Source organism: Oncorhynchus tshawytscha, linkage group LG19, assembly GCF_018296145.1.
Source record: "Oncorhynchus tshawytscha isolate Ot180627B linkage group LG19, Otsh_v2.0, whole genome shotgun sequence".
Classification (NCBI taxonomy): domain Eukaryota; kingdom Metazoa; phylum Chordata; class Actinopteri; order Salmoniformes; family Salmonidae; genus Oncorhynchus; species Oncorhynchus tshawytscha.
In genome coordinates, this window is record NC_056447.1 from 32,897,163 (window position 1) to 32,914,060 (window position 16,898).

Consider the following 16,898-nt stretch of genomic DNA (forward strand, 5'->3'; position numbering starts at 1 on the left):
AGAGAGAGAGACACTCTCCCTCCCTGTGTCTCTCTCTAAAAGGTCTCTCTCTCTCTCTCTCTCTCCCTCTCTCTCTCTCTCTCTCTCTCTCTCTCTCTCTCTCTCTCTCTCTCTCTCTCCCTCCCTCCCTCCCTCCCTCCCTCCCTGTGTCTCTCTCTAAAAGGTCTCTCTCTCTCCCAGTGTCTCCCTCCCTCCCTCCCTCCTTGTGTCTCCCTCCCTACCCTATGTCTCCCTCCTTGTTTCTCCCTCCCTACCCTATGTCTCCCTCCTTGAGTCTATCGCTCTCACTGTGTTTCTTTCTGTCCCTGTGTCTCTCTCTCTCCCTTTCTGTCTCCCTCCCTATCTCTCTCCCTCCCTGTGTCTCTCTCTCCCTGTGTCTCTCTCTCCCTGTGTCTCTCTCTCCGTGTCTCTCTCTCCCCGTGTCTCTCTCCCTCCCTGTGTCTCTCTCCCTCCCTGTGTCTCTCTCCCTCCCTGTGTCTCTCTCGAAAAGGTCTCTCTCTCTCTCTCTCTCTCCCTGTGTCTCCTTCCCTCCCTGTCTCCCTCCCTCCTTGTGTCTCCCTCCCTACGTCTCCCTCCCTGTGTCTCTCTCTCTCTCCCTACTCTATGTCTCCCTCGTGTCTCTCTCCCTCCCTGTGTCTCCCTCCCTCACTGTGTCTCTCACTAAAAGGTGTCTCTCTCTCTCCCTGTGTCTCTCTCAAAAAGGTCTCTCTCTCTCTCTCTCCCTGTGTCTCCTTCCCTCCCTGTCTCCCTCCCTACCCTATGTCTCCCTCCTTGTGTCTCCCTCCCTATGTCTCCCTCCTTGTGTCTATCTCTCTCCCTGTGTCTCTCTCCCTCCCCGTCTCTCTCTCTCTCTCTCCCTCCCCGTCTCGCTCTCTCTCTCCGTCCCCGTGTCTCTCTCTCCCCGTGTCTCTCTCCCCCCCGTGTCTCTCTCCCTCCCTCCCTCCCCGTCTCTCTCTCCCTCCCTCCCCGTCTCTCTCTCTCTCCCTCCCTCCCCGTCTCTCTCTCCATCCCTCCCCGTGTCTCTCTCCCCGTGTCTCTCTCTCCTCCCCCCGTGTCTCTCTCCCTCCCAGTCTCTCTCCCTCCCCGTCTCTCTCTCTCTCTCTCCCTCCCCGTCTCGCTCTCTCTCTCCGTCCCCGTGTCTCTCTCTCCCCGTGTCTCTCTCCCTCCCCGTGTCTCTCTCCCTCCCTCCCTCCCCGTCTCTCTCTCCCTCCCTCCCCGTGTCTCTCTCTCCCTCCCCCGTGTCTCTCTCCCTCCCTCCCAGTCTCTCTCCCTCCCCGTCTCGCTCTCTCTCTCCCTCCCAGTATCGCTCTCCCTCCCCCCTCCCGTATCTCTCTCCATCCCCGTATCTCTCTCTCTCCCTCCCCGTGTCTCTCTCCCTCCCCGTCTCTCTCTCTCTCCCTCCCTGTGTCTCTCTCTCCCTCCCCGTGTCTCTCTCTCCCTCCCCGTGTCTCTCTCCCTCCCTGTGTCTCTCTCTCCCTCCCCGTGTCTCTCTCTCTCCCCGTGTCTCTCTCTCTCTCCCCGTGTCTCTCTCCCCCCCGTGTCTCTCTCCCTCCCCGTGTCTCTCTCCCACCCAGTGTCTCTCTCCCACCCAGTGTCTCTCTCCCCCTGTGTCTCTCTCTCCCCGTGTCTCTCTCCCTCCCTGTGTCTCTCTCTAAAAGGTGTCTCTCTCCCTGTGTCTCCCTCCCTCCCTGTGTCTCTCTCGAAAAGGTGTCTCTCTCTCTCTCTCTCTCTCTCCCTGTGTCTCCTTCCCTACCTGTCTCCCTCCCTCCTTGTGTCTCCCTCCCTACCCTATGTCTCCCTCCCTGTGTCTCTCTCTCTCTCCCTACCCTATGTCTCCCTCGTGTCTCTCTCCCTCCCTGTGTCTCCCTCCCTCCCTGTGTCTCTCACCAAAAGGTGTCTCTCTCTCTCCCTGTGTCTCCCTCCCTCCCTGTCTCCCTCCCTCCTTGTGTCTCCCTCCCTACCCTATGTCTCCCTCCTTGTGTCTCCCTCCCTACCCTATGTCTCCCTCCTTGTGTCTCCCTCCCTACCCTATGTCTCCCGCCCTACCCTATGTCTCCCTCCTTGTGTCTATCTCTCTCCCTGTGTTTCTTTCTGTCCCTGTGTCTCTCTCCCTCCCTCCCCGTGTCTCTCTCCCTCCCCGTGTCTCTCTCTCTCTCCCTCCCCGTGTCTCTCTCCCTCCCCGTGTCTCTCTCTCTCCTTCCCTGTGTCTCTCTCTCTCCCTCCCCGTGTCTCTCTCCCTCCCCGTGTCTCTCTCCTCCCTCCCTGTGTCTCTCTCTCCCTCCCTGTGTCGCTCTCTCTCTCTCCCTCCCTGTGTCTCCCTCCCTGTGTCTCTCTCCCTCCATGTGTCTCTCTCCCTCCCCCGTGTCTTTCTCTCCCTCCCTGTGTCTCTCTCTCTCCCGGTGTCTCTCTCCCTCCCCGTGTCTCTCTCCCTCCCCGTGTCTCTCTCCCTCCCCCGTGTCTCTCTCCCTCCCCGTGTCTCTCTCTCCCTCCCCGTGTCTCTCTCTCTCTCCCTCCCCTTGTCTCTCTCTCTCTCCCCCCCCTTGTCTCTCTCTCTCTCCCTCCCCATGTCCCTCTCCCTCCCCGTGTCTCTCTCCCTCCCCGTGTTTCTCTCCCTCCCCGTGTCTCTCTAACTCCCAGTGTCTCTCTCCCTCCCCGTGTCTCTCTCTCCCTCCCCATGTCTCTCTCTCTCCCCGTGTCCCTCTCCCTCCCGGTGTTTCTCTCCCTCCCCGTGTCCCTCTCCCTCCCGGTGTCTCTCTCCCTCCCCGTGTCTCTCTCCCACCCAGTGTCTCTCTCCCTCCCCGTGTCTCTCTCTCCCTCCCTCCCCGTGTCTCTCTCTCTCTCCCTCCCCTTTCTCTCTCTCTCTCCCTCCCCGTGTCTCTCTCTCTCCCTCCCCGTGTCTCTCTCTCTCCCTCCCCGTGTCTCTCTCTCTCTCCCTCCCCTTTTCTCTCTCTCTCTCTCTCTCTCTCTCTCTCTCTCTCTCCCTGTGTCTCCTTCCCTCCCTGTCTCCCTCCCTCCTTGTGTCTCCCTCCCTACCCTATGTCTCCCTCCCTGTGTCTCTCTCTCTCTCCCTACCCTATGTCTCCCCGTGTCTCTCTCCCTCCCTGTGTCTCCCTCCCTCCCTGTGTCTCTCACCAAAAGGTGTCTCTCTCTCTCTCCCTGTGTCTCCCTCCCTCCCTGTCTCCCTCCCTCCTTGTGTCTCCCTCCCTACCCTATGTCTCCCTCCTTGTGTCTCCTCCCTACCCTATGTCTCCCTCCTTGTGTCTCTCTCCCTACCCTATGTCTCCTCTCTCCCTCCCCTACCCTATGTCTCCCTCCTTGTGTCTATCTCTCTCCCTGTGTTTCTTTCTGTCCCTGTGTCTCTCTCCCTCCCTCCCCGTGTCTCTCTCCCTCCCCGTGTCTCTCTCTCTCTCCCTCCCCGTGTCTCTCTCTCTCCCTCCCCGTGTCTCTCTCCCTCCCTCCCCGTGTCTCTCTCCCTCCCCGTGTCTCTCTCCCTCCCTGTGTCTCTCTCTCTCTCCCTCCCTGTGTCTCTCTCTCTCTCCCCCCTGTGTCTCCCTCCCTGTGTCTCTCTCCCTCCATGTGTCTCTCTCCCTCCCCGTGTCTCTCTCCCTCCCTGTGTCTCTCTCTCTCCCGTGTCTCTCTCCCTCCCTCGTGTCTCTCTCCCTCCCTGTGTCTCTCTCCCTCCCTCTGTCTCTCTCCTTCCCTGTGTCTCTCTCCTTCCCTGTGTCTCTCTCCCTCCCTGTGTCATTCTCCCTCCCTGTGTCTCTCTCCCTCCCCTTGCACTTCTCTCCTCAGAGTTAATATGGAGATCTCCTCCTCCCTTTGCACTTCTCTCCTCAGTTCCATAGAGGTCTGTAGTTACATGGCTGTCTGACCTGATCTTTGTCTCTGTCTTGACACACCAATAGTTCTCCAGCAGCATGTCACAGAGGTGAGGCAGGGAGGGGAGGGTAGAGGTATACAGGCAGACAGTCAGGCAGGGAGGGGAGGGTAGAGGTATACAGGCAGACAGTCAGGCATGGGGGGGGGGGAGGGTAGAGGCATACAGGCAGACAGTCAGGCAGGGAGGGGAGGGTAGAGGTATACAGGCAGACAGTCAGGCAGGGAGGAGGGGAGGGTAGAGGTATACAGGCAGACAGTCAGGCAGGGAGGGGAGGGGAGGGTAGAGGTATACAGGCAGACAGTCAGGCAGGGAGGGGAGGGTAGAGGTATACAGGCAGACAGTCAGGCAGACAGTCAGGCAGGGAGGGGAGGGGAGGGTAGAGGTATACAGGCAGACAGTCAGGCAGGGAGTATACAGGGAGTCAGGCAGGGAGGGGAGGTATACAGGCAGACAGTCAGGCAGGGAGGGGAGGGTAGAGGTATACAGGCAGACAGTCAGGCAGGGAGGGGAGGGGAGGGTAGAGGTATACAGGCAGACAGTCAGGCAGGGAGGAGGGGGGAGGGTAGAGGTATACAGGCAGACAGTCAGGCAGGGAGGAGGGGAGGGTAGAGGTATACAGGCAGACAGTCAGGCAGGGAGGAGGGGAGGGTAGAGGTATACAGGCAGACAGTCAGGCAGGGAGGAGGAGAAATCTATATCTGCTCTCTGTGCTGCCGGTGGGTTATGCGGTGGGGTAGCAATGGATCTAGCCCAAATGTGTTTGAGAGTGTGTCCGTGACCCAGTGTGTGATAAGGCTGTGCAGTAGTGGTCCTGAGAGACCAGCGGACCTTGCTCTCCTGATTACTCATTTATCACTAGTGGCAGAATAAACCAGCCCAGATCAGACCAGACTGGCCCAAATCAGACCAGCCCTGATCAGACCAGCCCATCTCAGACCAGCCCTGATCAGACCAGCCCATCTCAGTCCAGCCCACACCAACCATTATCACTTTTCCATTTCTCTATCCCTCCATATCCCTCCATATCCCTTGATCCCCCTTTCTATCCCTCTGTTTACTTCTGTATTCCCCCTCTCCCTTGGCACACAGCCATATCCTCCCCATCTCCCTGCACCAATGAATCCCCAATATCTGAACTCTGATCCAGTCCATTCTTACATCGCCATGTGTCCCCCAATATCTGAACTCTGATCCAGTCCATTCTTACATCGCCATGTATCCCCCAATATCTGAACTCTGATCCAGTCCATTCTTACATCGCCATGTGTCCCCCAATATCTGAACTCTGATCCAGTCCAGACTCTGATCCAGTCCATTCTTACATGCCCCTGTATCCCCCAATATCTGAACTCTGATCCAGTCTTATCCACATTTCCCAAACTCAGTCATACAGGAGAGGGGAGGAGAGGGGAAGAAAGGAGAGTTTAACATTATGACAGTCCCCCACTGCCCTAGCCTAGCCCATTTACTCTGGTCCTGACACTTGGACAGAGAGGGAATTATAATCGTTGAGACATTCATGAGAGAGGGGGAGCAAATGTACTTAACCAGCTGACATGTTCTCCATTCTACTTTCTTCCTGGTTGGGGAGTAATTGGAAAAGCATCTAGGATGAAGAAAGGGGAGTAATCTGGAATATGCAGGCTGTCCTGTCCATACACGCAAGACTCGCAAATACACGGATTCAGAGGCAGTCTGTCACACGCATAATACCCCTTTCTTGCCTCTCCACCCTCTCTCTGGTCTCTTCTGACTGGAGCCCCTCAACCCTCCCCTTCCCCCTCTCTCTTCTCCCCTTCCCCCTCTCTCTTCTCCCATTCCCCCTCTCTTCTCCCATTCCCTCTCTCTCTTCTCCCCTTCCCCCTCTCTCTTTTCCCATTCCCCCTCTCTCTTTTCCCATTCCCCCTCTCTTTTCCCATTCATTCCCCCCTCTCTTTTCCCATTCCCCCTCTCTTTTCCCCCCTCTCTTTTCCCATTCCCCCTCTCTTTTCCCATTCCCCTTCTCTCTTTTCCCATTCCCCCTCTCTCTTTTCCCATTCCTCTCTCTTTTCCAATGTCCCCTCCCTCTTCTCCCATTTCCCCTCTCTCTTCTCCCCTCTCTCTTCTCCCCTTCCCCCTCTCTCTCCTCCCATTCCCCCTCTCTCCTCCCATTCCCCCTCTCTCTCCTCCCATTCCCCCTCTCTCCTCCCATTCCCCCTCTCTCTCCTCCCATTCCCCCTCTCTCTTTAATTCTGTTATTCTGACTGTAGGGCTCTCTCCCCAGATGGAGCTCTGAAGCCCTGCCTCCAGAAAGGAGAGGAGTAAAGAAGAGGACTGGGAGGGGAGAAATGAGAGGAACAAATAGTGACAGAGGAAAGAGAGAAGAAAGAGAGAGTGAGGGGGAGAAGGTGGAGAGACGACAGAGGGAGAGAAAAAGGGTAAAGGGGGAAGAGAGCTGTAGACAGGATATGTGTGTGTGTGTGTGTGTGTGTGTGTATGTGAGACAGCTGTGTGAACCCTGGGGAGTTAACAGCTGAGGCTCCACTACAAATACACTCCTCTGTCTCCTCACTTCTTATTTGTCTGTATTACAATACTGTCTAATTATCTCTCTCTCACCCTTTTCATGCAAAGTTATCTCCCCATCCCTTTGTTAATTGCCCATGTTTTACTGTCCCGGTGACTCGTGTGACCATGTCTTTCAGTGGCTTATTGTTGCCTTGTGGGGAATAAGGTCCTGGACAGTTTGTGAATGGTAAATGACATCAGTGTCTCTCCGTAGCATTAGAGACAGACAGTGTGTGAATGGTAAATGACATCAGTGTCTCTCCGTAGCATTAGAGACAGTGTGTGAATGGTAAATGACATCAGTGTGTCTCCGTAGCACTAGAGACAGTGTGTGAATGGTAAATGACATCAGTGTCTCTCCGTAGCACTAGAGACAGACAGTGTGTGGAACTGGTAGGTCAATAGTCAACTTTAGGACATGAATGACTGTCCTGTTCTCTCTCTCTCTCTCGTCTCTCCATCGTCTCTCTCTCATCTCTCCATCATGTCTCTCTCTCTCAGTGCATGCTGGGAGTGTTTTGTATTTGAGAGGCCGTTTAGAGGACGCTGTCCTTACTTATTTTCTTGGTGGAGTGTTAATGCACTGTTAGTTTAGCAGTACCCACTGTTTTTTTTTTACAAAGTACGGGAGGAAGAGGACAGAGTTTTAGTTTCCTGGGGTTTGAATGGTATGGTGTGCGTGATGGCTTCGCAGCCCAGCACGGAGGAGACGCTGTCGTGACGGCATGGATTCAGGTGTGTTCCTGAGAATGGAGTTAAGGTGGAGCAGGTTCTGCTCGCGGTCGGCAAAAAGGTAGGAGCTGAAATGGGGTAAGCTGATTGATAGTGGAATATTTGTAAATAAGAATGTGGTCTTAACTGACTTGATTAGTCTAATAAAGGTTGAATGAAATAAAAATACAATAGTGGATGAGGAGAGTATAGTGGGGAAGGGGAAGTGAATAGGGTGATGGAGGAGGGTGTCAAGTGGAAGAGGTAAAGGGGGGAGAAGAAAGGAGGTGGGAGGGGAGAGGCTGGTGTGGTCAAAGGCATTAAAACCTCTTGGAACTACCCAAAGTCCCTATCACCAAAGTCAAGGATCAGTAGGAAAGTCAGTTTTACGAGGGTATGTTTGGCAGCATGAGCGAAGAATGCTTTGTTTATTTTATTTATTTACCTTTATTTAACTAGGCAAGTCAGTTAAGAACAAATTCTTATTTTCAATGACGGCCTAGGAACAGAGGGTTAACTGCCTGTTCAGGGGCAGAACGACAGATTTGTACCTTGTCAGCTCGGGGATTTGAACATGAAACCTTTCAGTTACTAGTCCAATGCTCTAGCCACTAGGCTACCCTGCCACCCCAAATTGTGAAATAGGAAGCCAATTCTAGATTTAATTTGGATTGGAGATGCTTAATGTGAGTCTGGAAGGAGAGTTTACAGTCTATCTAGGCACCTAGGTATTTGTAGTTGTCCACATATTCTAAGTCAGAACCGTCCAGAGTAGTGATGCTGGACGGGTGGGCAGGTATGGGCAGCGATCGGTTGAAGAGCATGCATTTAGTTTTACTTGCATTTAAGAGCAGTTGGAGGCCACAGAAGGAGAGTTGTATGGCATTGAAGCTCGTCTGGAGGTTTGTTAACACAGTGTCCAAAGAAGTGCCAGATGTATACAGAATGGTGTTGTCTGCGTAGACGTGGATCAGAGAATCACCAGCAGCAAGAGCGACATCATTGATGCATACAGAGAAAAGAGTCAGCCCGAGAATTGAACCCTGTGGCACCCCCATAGAGACGGCCAGAGGCCCTCCGATTTGACACACTGAACTCTGTCTGAGAAGTAGTTGGTGAACCAGGCGAGGCACATACATGGAACATGGTGAGGGAACTGTCAAGGTTCCTGAATGAGGCTAAAGGGAAAAAGGTTCATCTTGATGATTTTTTTTACGATCCGGGAAAGTTTGTAAGATCCGTACAACACACAAAGAAAAATGAGGGCCATGGTGTCCTATCACCCTGGAAACATTTTAGGTTGAGGAAGTGGGTAACAAACGTGCATAAGGGTCTATCTTCAGTTTAGATGAATCATTTTTTTCTGGCACTGGGGCTTTTGAGCTTTGATATTGGTCTCTTTCTTTGCTGGCTTTTCTCCCACTTCTTATCGAGACTCTTCGGATAGGCTCGCTCAATATAAATGGTGCCAGAGATGCGGGAAAGAGGAGTCTATTGGGTGAATATGTAAAACAAAAAACAGGTGCTGTTTCTGCAGGAGACGCATAGTGATGTGGTGAATGAAGTCGATTTGGGGCTCTGGTGGAAAGGGGCAAGTGTTCAGTAAAAGCAGAAATGAACAGCAGGGGTTTTGTCCTTATAAATGTGCATGTGCCTAATTCAGGGAGAGAAAGGGGGCGTCTGTTTGGGTGTCAGAAAAGGGGAGGATCACCACATAACCATGGTTCGGCTGTCTATTTCATCAGGGCCTGGTCAGGCATCCTATTGGAACTTTAATGTAAAGCTCTTACAAGATGGCACTTTTTGCTCAGGTTTCCAGACTTTTTGGGAAATGTGGGGGCAGCGAAGAGAGGAGTATGAGTCTCTGAGTCAATGGTGGGATGTGGGAAAAGTCCAAATCCGGCTTTACTGTCAACAGTATGCAGCTCTCTCATCCTCAGAGGCTAGGAGAGTATTGGGGGAAGTCGAGCGTAGTATCAGTGAAGTGGAGGTAGAGCTGGTGGGGCAAGGCAATGTAGGCCTCCAGGCTAATTTAGCTGAATTATGTAGGGACCTGGGTGTTTTTTCCAGGTTAAAGCAAAGGGAGCACTTGTAAGGGCTAGGTTCTCCATTCTCCAGGAGATGGATGCTCCCAGACCCTTCTTCTTTGGTTTGGAAAGACAGAGCGGTGAGGCCAAGGGTATGCATTGTCTACGGCTGTCTGATGGGCGGGTGACCTCTGTGGTGAGGGTGATGCGGAAGCAGACTGTGGAGTTTTATAATGAGTTGTATAGGGCAGAACTGTGTGATCCTATGTGTGCTCAGGTTGTTTGCAGAACTCTCTAAGCTCCCTCTGTCACATAGGGATGAAATGGACATTCCCCTGTTGTCCCATGAACTGACAGAGGCCTTAAGCCAGATGTCCCCCTGTAGTGCACCGGGGGTCGATGGACTCCCAGTGAAGTTTTATACAAAAATCTGGGGAATAATTGGACTGGACTTCTTTTGAGTGTTGCGTGAGTGCGTGTAGGAGAGTTGCCGATGAGCTGCCGTCGGGCGGCTCTGACTCTACTGCCCAAAAAAGGGACTTGTGTGAACTTAGGAACTGTGGCATTGATCTGTGCGGACTACAAGATATTTGCCAAGGTCCTAGCTAACAGACTGAAATCCCATCTGGACTCTATAGTACTCAATCACAGACAACTTGTTCTTAATCAAGGGCATGTTGGACTCGTCAAAAGTTTCTAACGTAAACGTTGGACTGGTCTCTTTAGACGAAGAGAAGGCTTTTGATAGAGTGGACCATGAGTATCTGTTTAATGTGATGTCTGGGTTTGGGTTTGGGGAAAGGTTTTTGGCTTGTGTAAAGATGTTGTATGCTGGGGCATCATGTATAGTCAAGGTGGGAAGGGGGCTCAGTAGACCAGTCTGGGTGAGGCGGGGCATTAGACAAGGATGCCCTCTATCTGGGAAGTTATATACACTACCCATTGAGCCATTTTTGGGCCTGCTACGCAGGAGACTGCAGGGAGTGTGCTGGACAGGCATGGGTATGTTGACAGACCCATTCAGGCTCAGTGGGGCTGTTAAGGGACAGTTTGCGGTGGTATTGTGAAGGGCTTAACATTTTGGGGGTGTACCTGGGCTCGGAGAAGTGGGTCAGGAAGAACTGGGAGTCACAGGCAGTGGTATCAAGACTGGCCAGGTGAAGGTGGCTCCTGTCCCAACTGTCATATATAGGGAGGGTGCTGATAATTAACAACCTGGCGGCATCTTCCCTGTGGCATAAACTGGCTGTCCTCAATCCCCCCGCCAGTCTGCTTGGTCCATCACTGGTTGAGGGCAGTAGTGTTGTATATGTCCGTACACGAAGGAGGACAGGGCCTGGTGGAACTGGAGAGCAGGGTGGCTGCATTCTGACTAAAGGTGGTGCAGAGACTGCTGTACCATACTGATGTCGGCTGGAGGTAACCAGCAGATTAGGGTTGGACCGGCAGCTGTTCCTCATTGAGGATGGAGAGGTTGAGTACAGCAGGTCTCTCTGATTTTTACTCTGCGGTGCTGAGGGCCTGGCAGCTGCTAAGGCCCACATGAGATGGGAGTGTAGAGCCTGGGCTGTGGGTGTGGGAGGAGCCTATCTTCAACCCAGCCACCCTGGGTTGAGGTTGGTTCAGTCGGCCACCCTGCAGAGGCGACTGATGGCAGAGGATATACTAAGGCTGGTTGACCTGTGGCTGCTGGGGGAGGAGGGGTGGAAAACCCCGGAAGTCCTGGCACAATAAACAGGACTAACATCTCTTAGGCTGCTGGATAGATTCCTGGGGGAAGTCCAGGAGGCACTGTCTGCCCTGGTAAGGGGGGGTGTTTAAGCGGCCAAAGGGGGAGGGGCCACCAATGTTTCCACCACTACAGGTGATGGCAGAGACTGGGGACTGGCAAGGGGGTCTGGAGGACTTCTTAGAATTTAACACCCCGAGCCTGGGGGAGTTTGAGGGGGTGGGAGGTAAAGCCTTCTACAACATCTGCATTAAGGGAAGGAACATTAGGAGCCTAAGAGGAGTGAAGGCACATCAGTGGCAGCGGGTATGTATGGCGGTGTTTATGATGGGTTTTAGATGGAAGGGGCTTTACAAACTCCCAGTAACAAATAGGTCAGGGGACCAGTGGAGGGTTCTACATGGAGCACTGACCACTAAGAGTTGGTTAGCACGGGTTGACCCGGCAGTCAGACAGGGGTGTCCTTTCTGTATCATGAGTGAAACTGTGATTCATGTGTTGTCTGTGTGAACCAGGTTAATGCCATTAATGTCTCTGTTGGAATGTCTGTGTGAGAGGTTGGGGATGGGTTTTACTGTTGGGATGTTTATAATGGGGTACACAGGAATATACAGGATGGCGCCGACAGAGATGGTCGACTCGCTTCGCGTTCTTAGGAAACTATGCAGTATTTGTTTTATTTATGTATTATTTATTACACTGTTACCCCAGGAAATCTTAAGTCTTATTACATACAGCCGGGAAGAACTGTTGGATATAAGAGCAACGTCAACTTACCTACATTACGACCAGGAATATGACTTTGCCGAAGCGGATCCTCTGTTTGGACCACCACCCAGGACAATGGATCGGATCCCAGTAGGCGACCCAAAACAACAGCGCCGCAGAAGGGGCAGACAGAGCGGTCTTCTGGTCAGGCTCCATAAACGGGCACATCGCTCACTGCTCCCGAGTATACCACTCGTCAATTATCCAGTCTCTTGACAACAAGGTACACGATATTCGTGCAAGGGTTGCCTTCCAGAGAGACATCAGAGATTGTAACATTCTCTGTTTCACGGAAACATGGCTCTCTCGGGATACTTTATCAGAGTCGGTATAGCTACCTGGTTCTTCACGCATCGCGCCTACAGAAACAAACTTCTCTCTGGTAAGAAGAAGGGCGGGGGTGTATGCTTTATGATTAACAAGTCGTGGTGTGATCATAACATACAGGAACTCAAGTCCTTTTGTTCACCTGACCTAGATTTCCTTACAATCAAATGCCGATCGCATTATCTACCAAGAGAATTCGCATCGATTAATTACAGCCGTGTATATCCTCCCCCCAAGCAGACACCTCAACGGCCCTGAAATAACTTTATTGGACTCTATGTAAACTGGAAACAACATATCCTGAGGCTGCATTTATTGTAGCTGGAGATTTTAACAAAGCTAATCTGAAAACAAGGCTCCCTAAATTTTATCAGCATATCGAATGCGCAACCCGGGCTGGCAGCATTCTGGATCATTGCTGCTCTAACTTCTGCGACGCATACAAAGCCCTCCCTCGCCCTCCTTTCGGCAAATCTGACCACGACTCCATTTTATTGCTCCCAGCCTATAGACAGAAACTAAAACAGGAAACGCCCGTGAACAGGTCTGTTCAACGCTGGAGCTGACCAGTCTGATTCCACGCTTCAAGATTGCTTCGATCACGTGGACTGGGATTTGTTCCGGAGAGCCTCAGACAACAACATTGATGTATATGCTGATTCGGTGAGCGAGTTTATTAGCAAGTGCATCGGTGATGTTGTACCCATGGTGACTATTAAAACCTTCCCCAAACTGAAACCGTGGATTGACGGCAGCATCCGTGCAAAACTGAAAGCACGAACCACTGCTTTTAATCATGGCAATGTGACCGGAAACATGACCGAATACAAACAGTGTAGCTATTCCCTCCGCAAGGCAATCAAACAAGCTAAGCGTCAGTATAGAGACAAAGTAGAGTCGCAATTCAACGGCTCAGACACGAGACGTATGTGGCTGGGCCTACAGTCAATCACGGATTACAAAAAGAAAACCAGTCCCGTCGCGGAGAAAAACGTCTTGCTCCCAGACAAACTAAACAAGTTCTTTGCTTGCTTTGAGGACAATAAAGTGCCACAGTCACGGCACACTACCAAAACCTGGGGGCTCTCCTTCACCACAGCCAACGTGAGTAAAACATTTAAACGTGTTAACCCTCGCAAGGCTACTGGCCCAGGCGGCATCCCTAGCCGCATCCTCAGAGCATGCGCAGACCAGCTGGCTGGTGTGTTTACGGACATATTAAAAAAATCCCTATCCCAGTCTGCTGTTCCCACATGCTTGAAGAGGGACAACATTGATCCTGTTCCCAAGAAAGCTAAGGTAACTGAGCTAAACGACTACCGCCCCGTAGCACTCACTTCCGTCATCATGAAGTGCTTTGAGAGTCTATTCAAGGATCATATCACCTCCACCCTACCTGACACCCTAGACCCACTCCAATTTGCTTACCGCCCCAATAGGTCCCCAGACGACGCAATCACACTGCACACTGCCCTAACCCATCTGGACAAGAGGAATACCTATGTAAGAATGCTGTTCATTGATTACAGCTCAGCATTTTACACCATTGTACCCTCCAAACTCGTCATCAAGCTCTAGACCTATCCACATTGACGGGGCAGTAGTGGAGAAGGTGGAAGGTTAAGTTCCTCGGCGTACACATCACGGACAAACTGAAATGGTCCACCCACACAGACAGTGTGGTGAAGAAGGCGCAACAGCGCCTCTTCAACCTCACGAGGCTGAAGAAATTAGCCGTGTCGCCGAAAACACTCACAAACTTCTACAGATGCACAACAGAGAGCATCCTGTCGGGCTGTATCATCGCCTGGTACGGCAACTGCTCCACCCACAACCGTAAGGCTCTCTAGAGGGTAGTGAGGTCTGCACAACACATCACTGGGGTCAAACTTCCTGCCCTCCAGGACACCTACACCACCCGATGTCACAGAAAGGCCAAAAAGATAATCAAGGACAACAACCACCCGAGTCACTGCCTGTTCACCCCGCTATCATCCAGAAGAAGAGGTCAGTACAGGTGCATCAAAGCGGGGACCGAGAGATGGAAAAACAGCTTCTATCTGAAGGCCATCAGATTGTTAAACAGCCATCACTAACATTGAATGGCTGCTGCCAACATACTGACTCAAATCTCTAGCCACTTTAATAATAAAAATGTTGATGTAATAAATGTATCACACTTTAAACAATGCCACTTTATAATGTTTACATACCCTACATTACTAATCTCATATGTATATACTGTACTCTATACCATCTACTGCATCTTGCCTATGCCGCACGGCCATCACTCATCCATGTATTTATATGTACATACTCTTATTCATTCCTTTACACTTGTGTGTATAAGGTAGTTTTTGTGGAATTGTTAGGTTAGATTACTTGTTAGATATTACTGCATGGTCGGAACTAGAAGCACAGGCATTTTGCTACACTCACATTAACATCAGCTAACCATGATTGATGTATTCAAACAAGGAAAAGGCCAAATGTGTGTTGTTGAATTTTCTGTTTGCTCAGGCAAAGTTATCTGGCTAACAAGGAGGAACAGGGTCAAAGGTGGGGGGATAACAGACCATTTACTATTATTTAATGGGATGGTCTCTGCGCACCTTAGGGTAGAATTTGAGATCTATAAAATGCTAAAAAGTGTGGAGATGTTTCAGGAGATATGGTGTGTAGGGCTGGGGAACCTGTCTGTACAGCTGGGGAAGATGGGTTGGATATACAGATATAGAAGTGGTCAGGTTTTGGTTATTGTGATGTGTGGTGTTGTTTTGTATTGTGGGGTAGAGGGCAAGGTGGGTATGCAGTACAGGGGATATCTGTTTTTTAAAGAGGGGAGGTGAGGTTTTAATGAAATGAAGAAAAATAAACCTTTTTTTTAAAGTATCTCTCTCTCGTTCTACTCTTCTGAACTTGACAATAATTCCCCCAGAGCTCCCTCTCCTTTACACTCTTTCTCTCTCTTTCATTTCATGTTCTCTATAAAGACGCCCTGTGGGAGGGGTATCAGGTACACAACCTCCGAGCACAAGAACACAAGTCCAGGATATAGGTCTCCCCCAAGCCCCTCTAAACACACACACAGACGTACAGATTGTACAGTAGCTTCACCTTTGTACAGTGTAATATAATGGCCACAGCAGAGACCAGCTATCTGTATCTGTCCCTCTCACACATGGACGCAGCCCTAACAAAGGTTCTGTTTTCTGCCAGCTTGTTGTGATTTATGATAGGTGCTCTCACCACAGGGAAATAGTGTTGTTTGAAACGCTTCATTTCATAAATTCCCCCTCCTAACTCCTCCTTTCCCTCTCTTTCCTCATCTTTTTCCCCTGGTAGAGATGTGGTGTTGTAGCTCTAGGAACCCCAAGACTGCTTCATCCTATATTGACACACAGTCACAAGCAGCCCACCTCAGACCGAGACCACAACCTCAACACCCCAATGGGACAGACAACACAGGACCCACCAACCCAACAGACCCCACCCTCTCCTAACAGCCCCCCTGTCAGCTCCCCTGATCGCTCTCCTGACAACCCCCCTTGAGCACACACAAGCCAGAGATTGTGCTCCTCATGGACTCAAATGGCAAACACATTCAAGAGGATAAACTTTTTCCCAAACACAAAGTGGCTACAGTCGGGTGCCCAAACACTAGGCATGCCCTGGAGCTGTTGTCAGAGGACAGACTAGGGTCCCCCAGGCCACATCATAATTCAGAAATGACCTGAGGGCCCAGCAGGAAAGGGTGGCCACAGCACTCAAGGGAGTGATTGAAAAAGTTTATTTCACATTCCCCAACACACAAGTGGTTGTCTCCACCCTGCTACCACAAAATTACTTTCAACCTGCCACCATACAGTGGGTGAATGCAAGCATTTCACGAGACTGTGCCTCAAAACCTAATGTCTACCTGGCCCACCACTACACCCTGGACTTGAACAGCCTTTACAACCAGGTCCACCTCTACGACCAGGTCCACCTCTACAAGGCAGCAATCCCAACTTTTGCCAGGACCCTGAAGGACGTTACGCTCAACTGCAGCCCCAGCACCTCACACAGGAGCAACGGACACCCTGCCCAGACCAGCGAGAAACCCTCCCAGACCTGCAAGATCCCCTACTGAAGGACCTGCACCAAGAGAACACATGCCAAGAGCACCTACACCCAGACCACAGCATCAGCAGCCACACCCCAACCAGCTAACACCACTCCAAGCAAACCCTGGCTATGCCCCATATAGCCCCCCATATCAGACCCATGCCCCTTCAGCCCACTCCATGCCCGTTCTGCCAACCCCATGCCCCCGTCCCTGCGGCAAGGACCTCAACATGACAGCCGCTCAAATGCCCGGGCCATGAGCAGAGCAACAGGCTCATCCCCACTAATACACCCGCCCCATCCTGCAACCTGCTTCACATGCTCTTTTCACATGATGGTCCGGGCCTAAACCATGAACACTAGACACTATGGAACACAAAGCTTTTACTATCTCATCCTGGAATATACAAGGTCTGAGGTCATCTGCCATTGGCCGACAGAGCAGGAACCCAGACTTCAAAGAAATTGGAAATACAGACACAGTAATCCTACAAGAAACATGTTAAAAAGGAGACGGACCCACTGGTTGCCGTCTAGGTTACAGAGAGCTGGTAGTCCCTCCACCAAACTACCAGGTGTACTCAGGGAGTAACGTCTGCTTCCAGTTCACACTCTTAAACATAGATCCCCTGAACGCAGCTCACTTTCCAGCTCACACTCTCAAACACCTAGATCCCCCCTGAACATACAATGGGGCAAAAAAGCAAAAAAGTATTTGGTCAGCCACCAATTGTGTAAGTTCTCCCACTTAAAAAGATGAGGCCTGTAATTTTCATCATAGGTACACTTCAAATATGAGACA

General features: G+C 51.4%; 1 protein-coding gene across 1 annotated transcript in view; it reads right to left on the bottom strand.

Moving 5' to 3' along the window:
* Positions 1–16,898, bottom strand: part of LOC112218981 (WW domain-containing oxidoreductase) — a 305,762-nt gene that overhangs the window by 54,068 nt on the left and 234,796 nt on the right. The window lies entirely within an intron of this gene.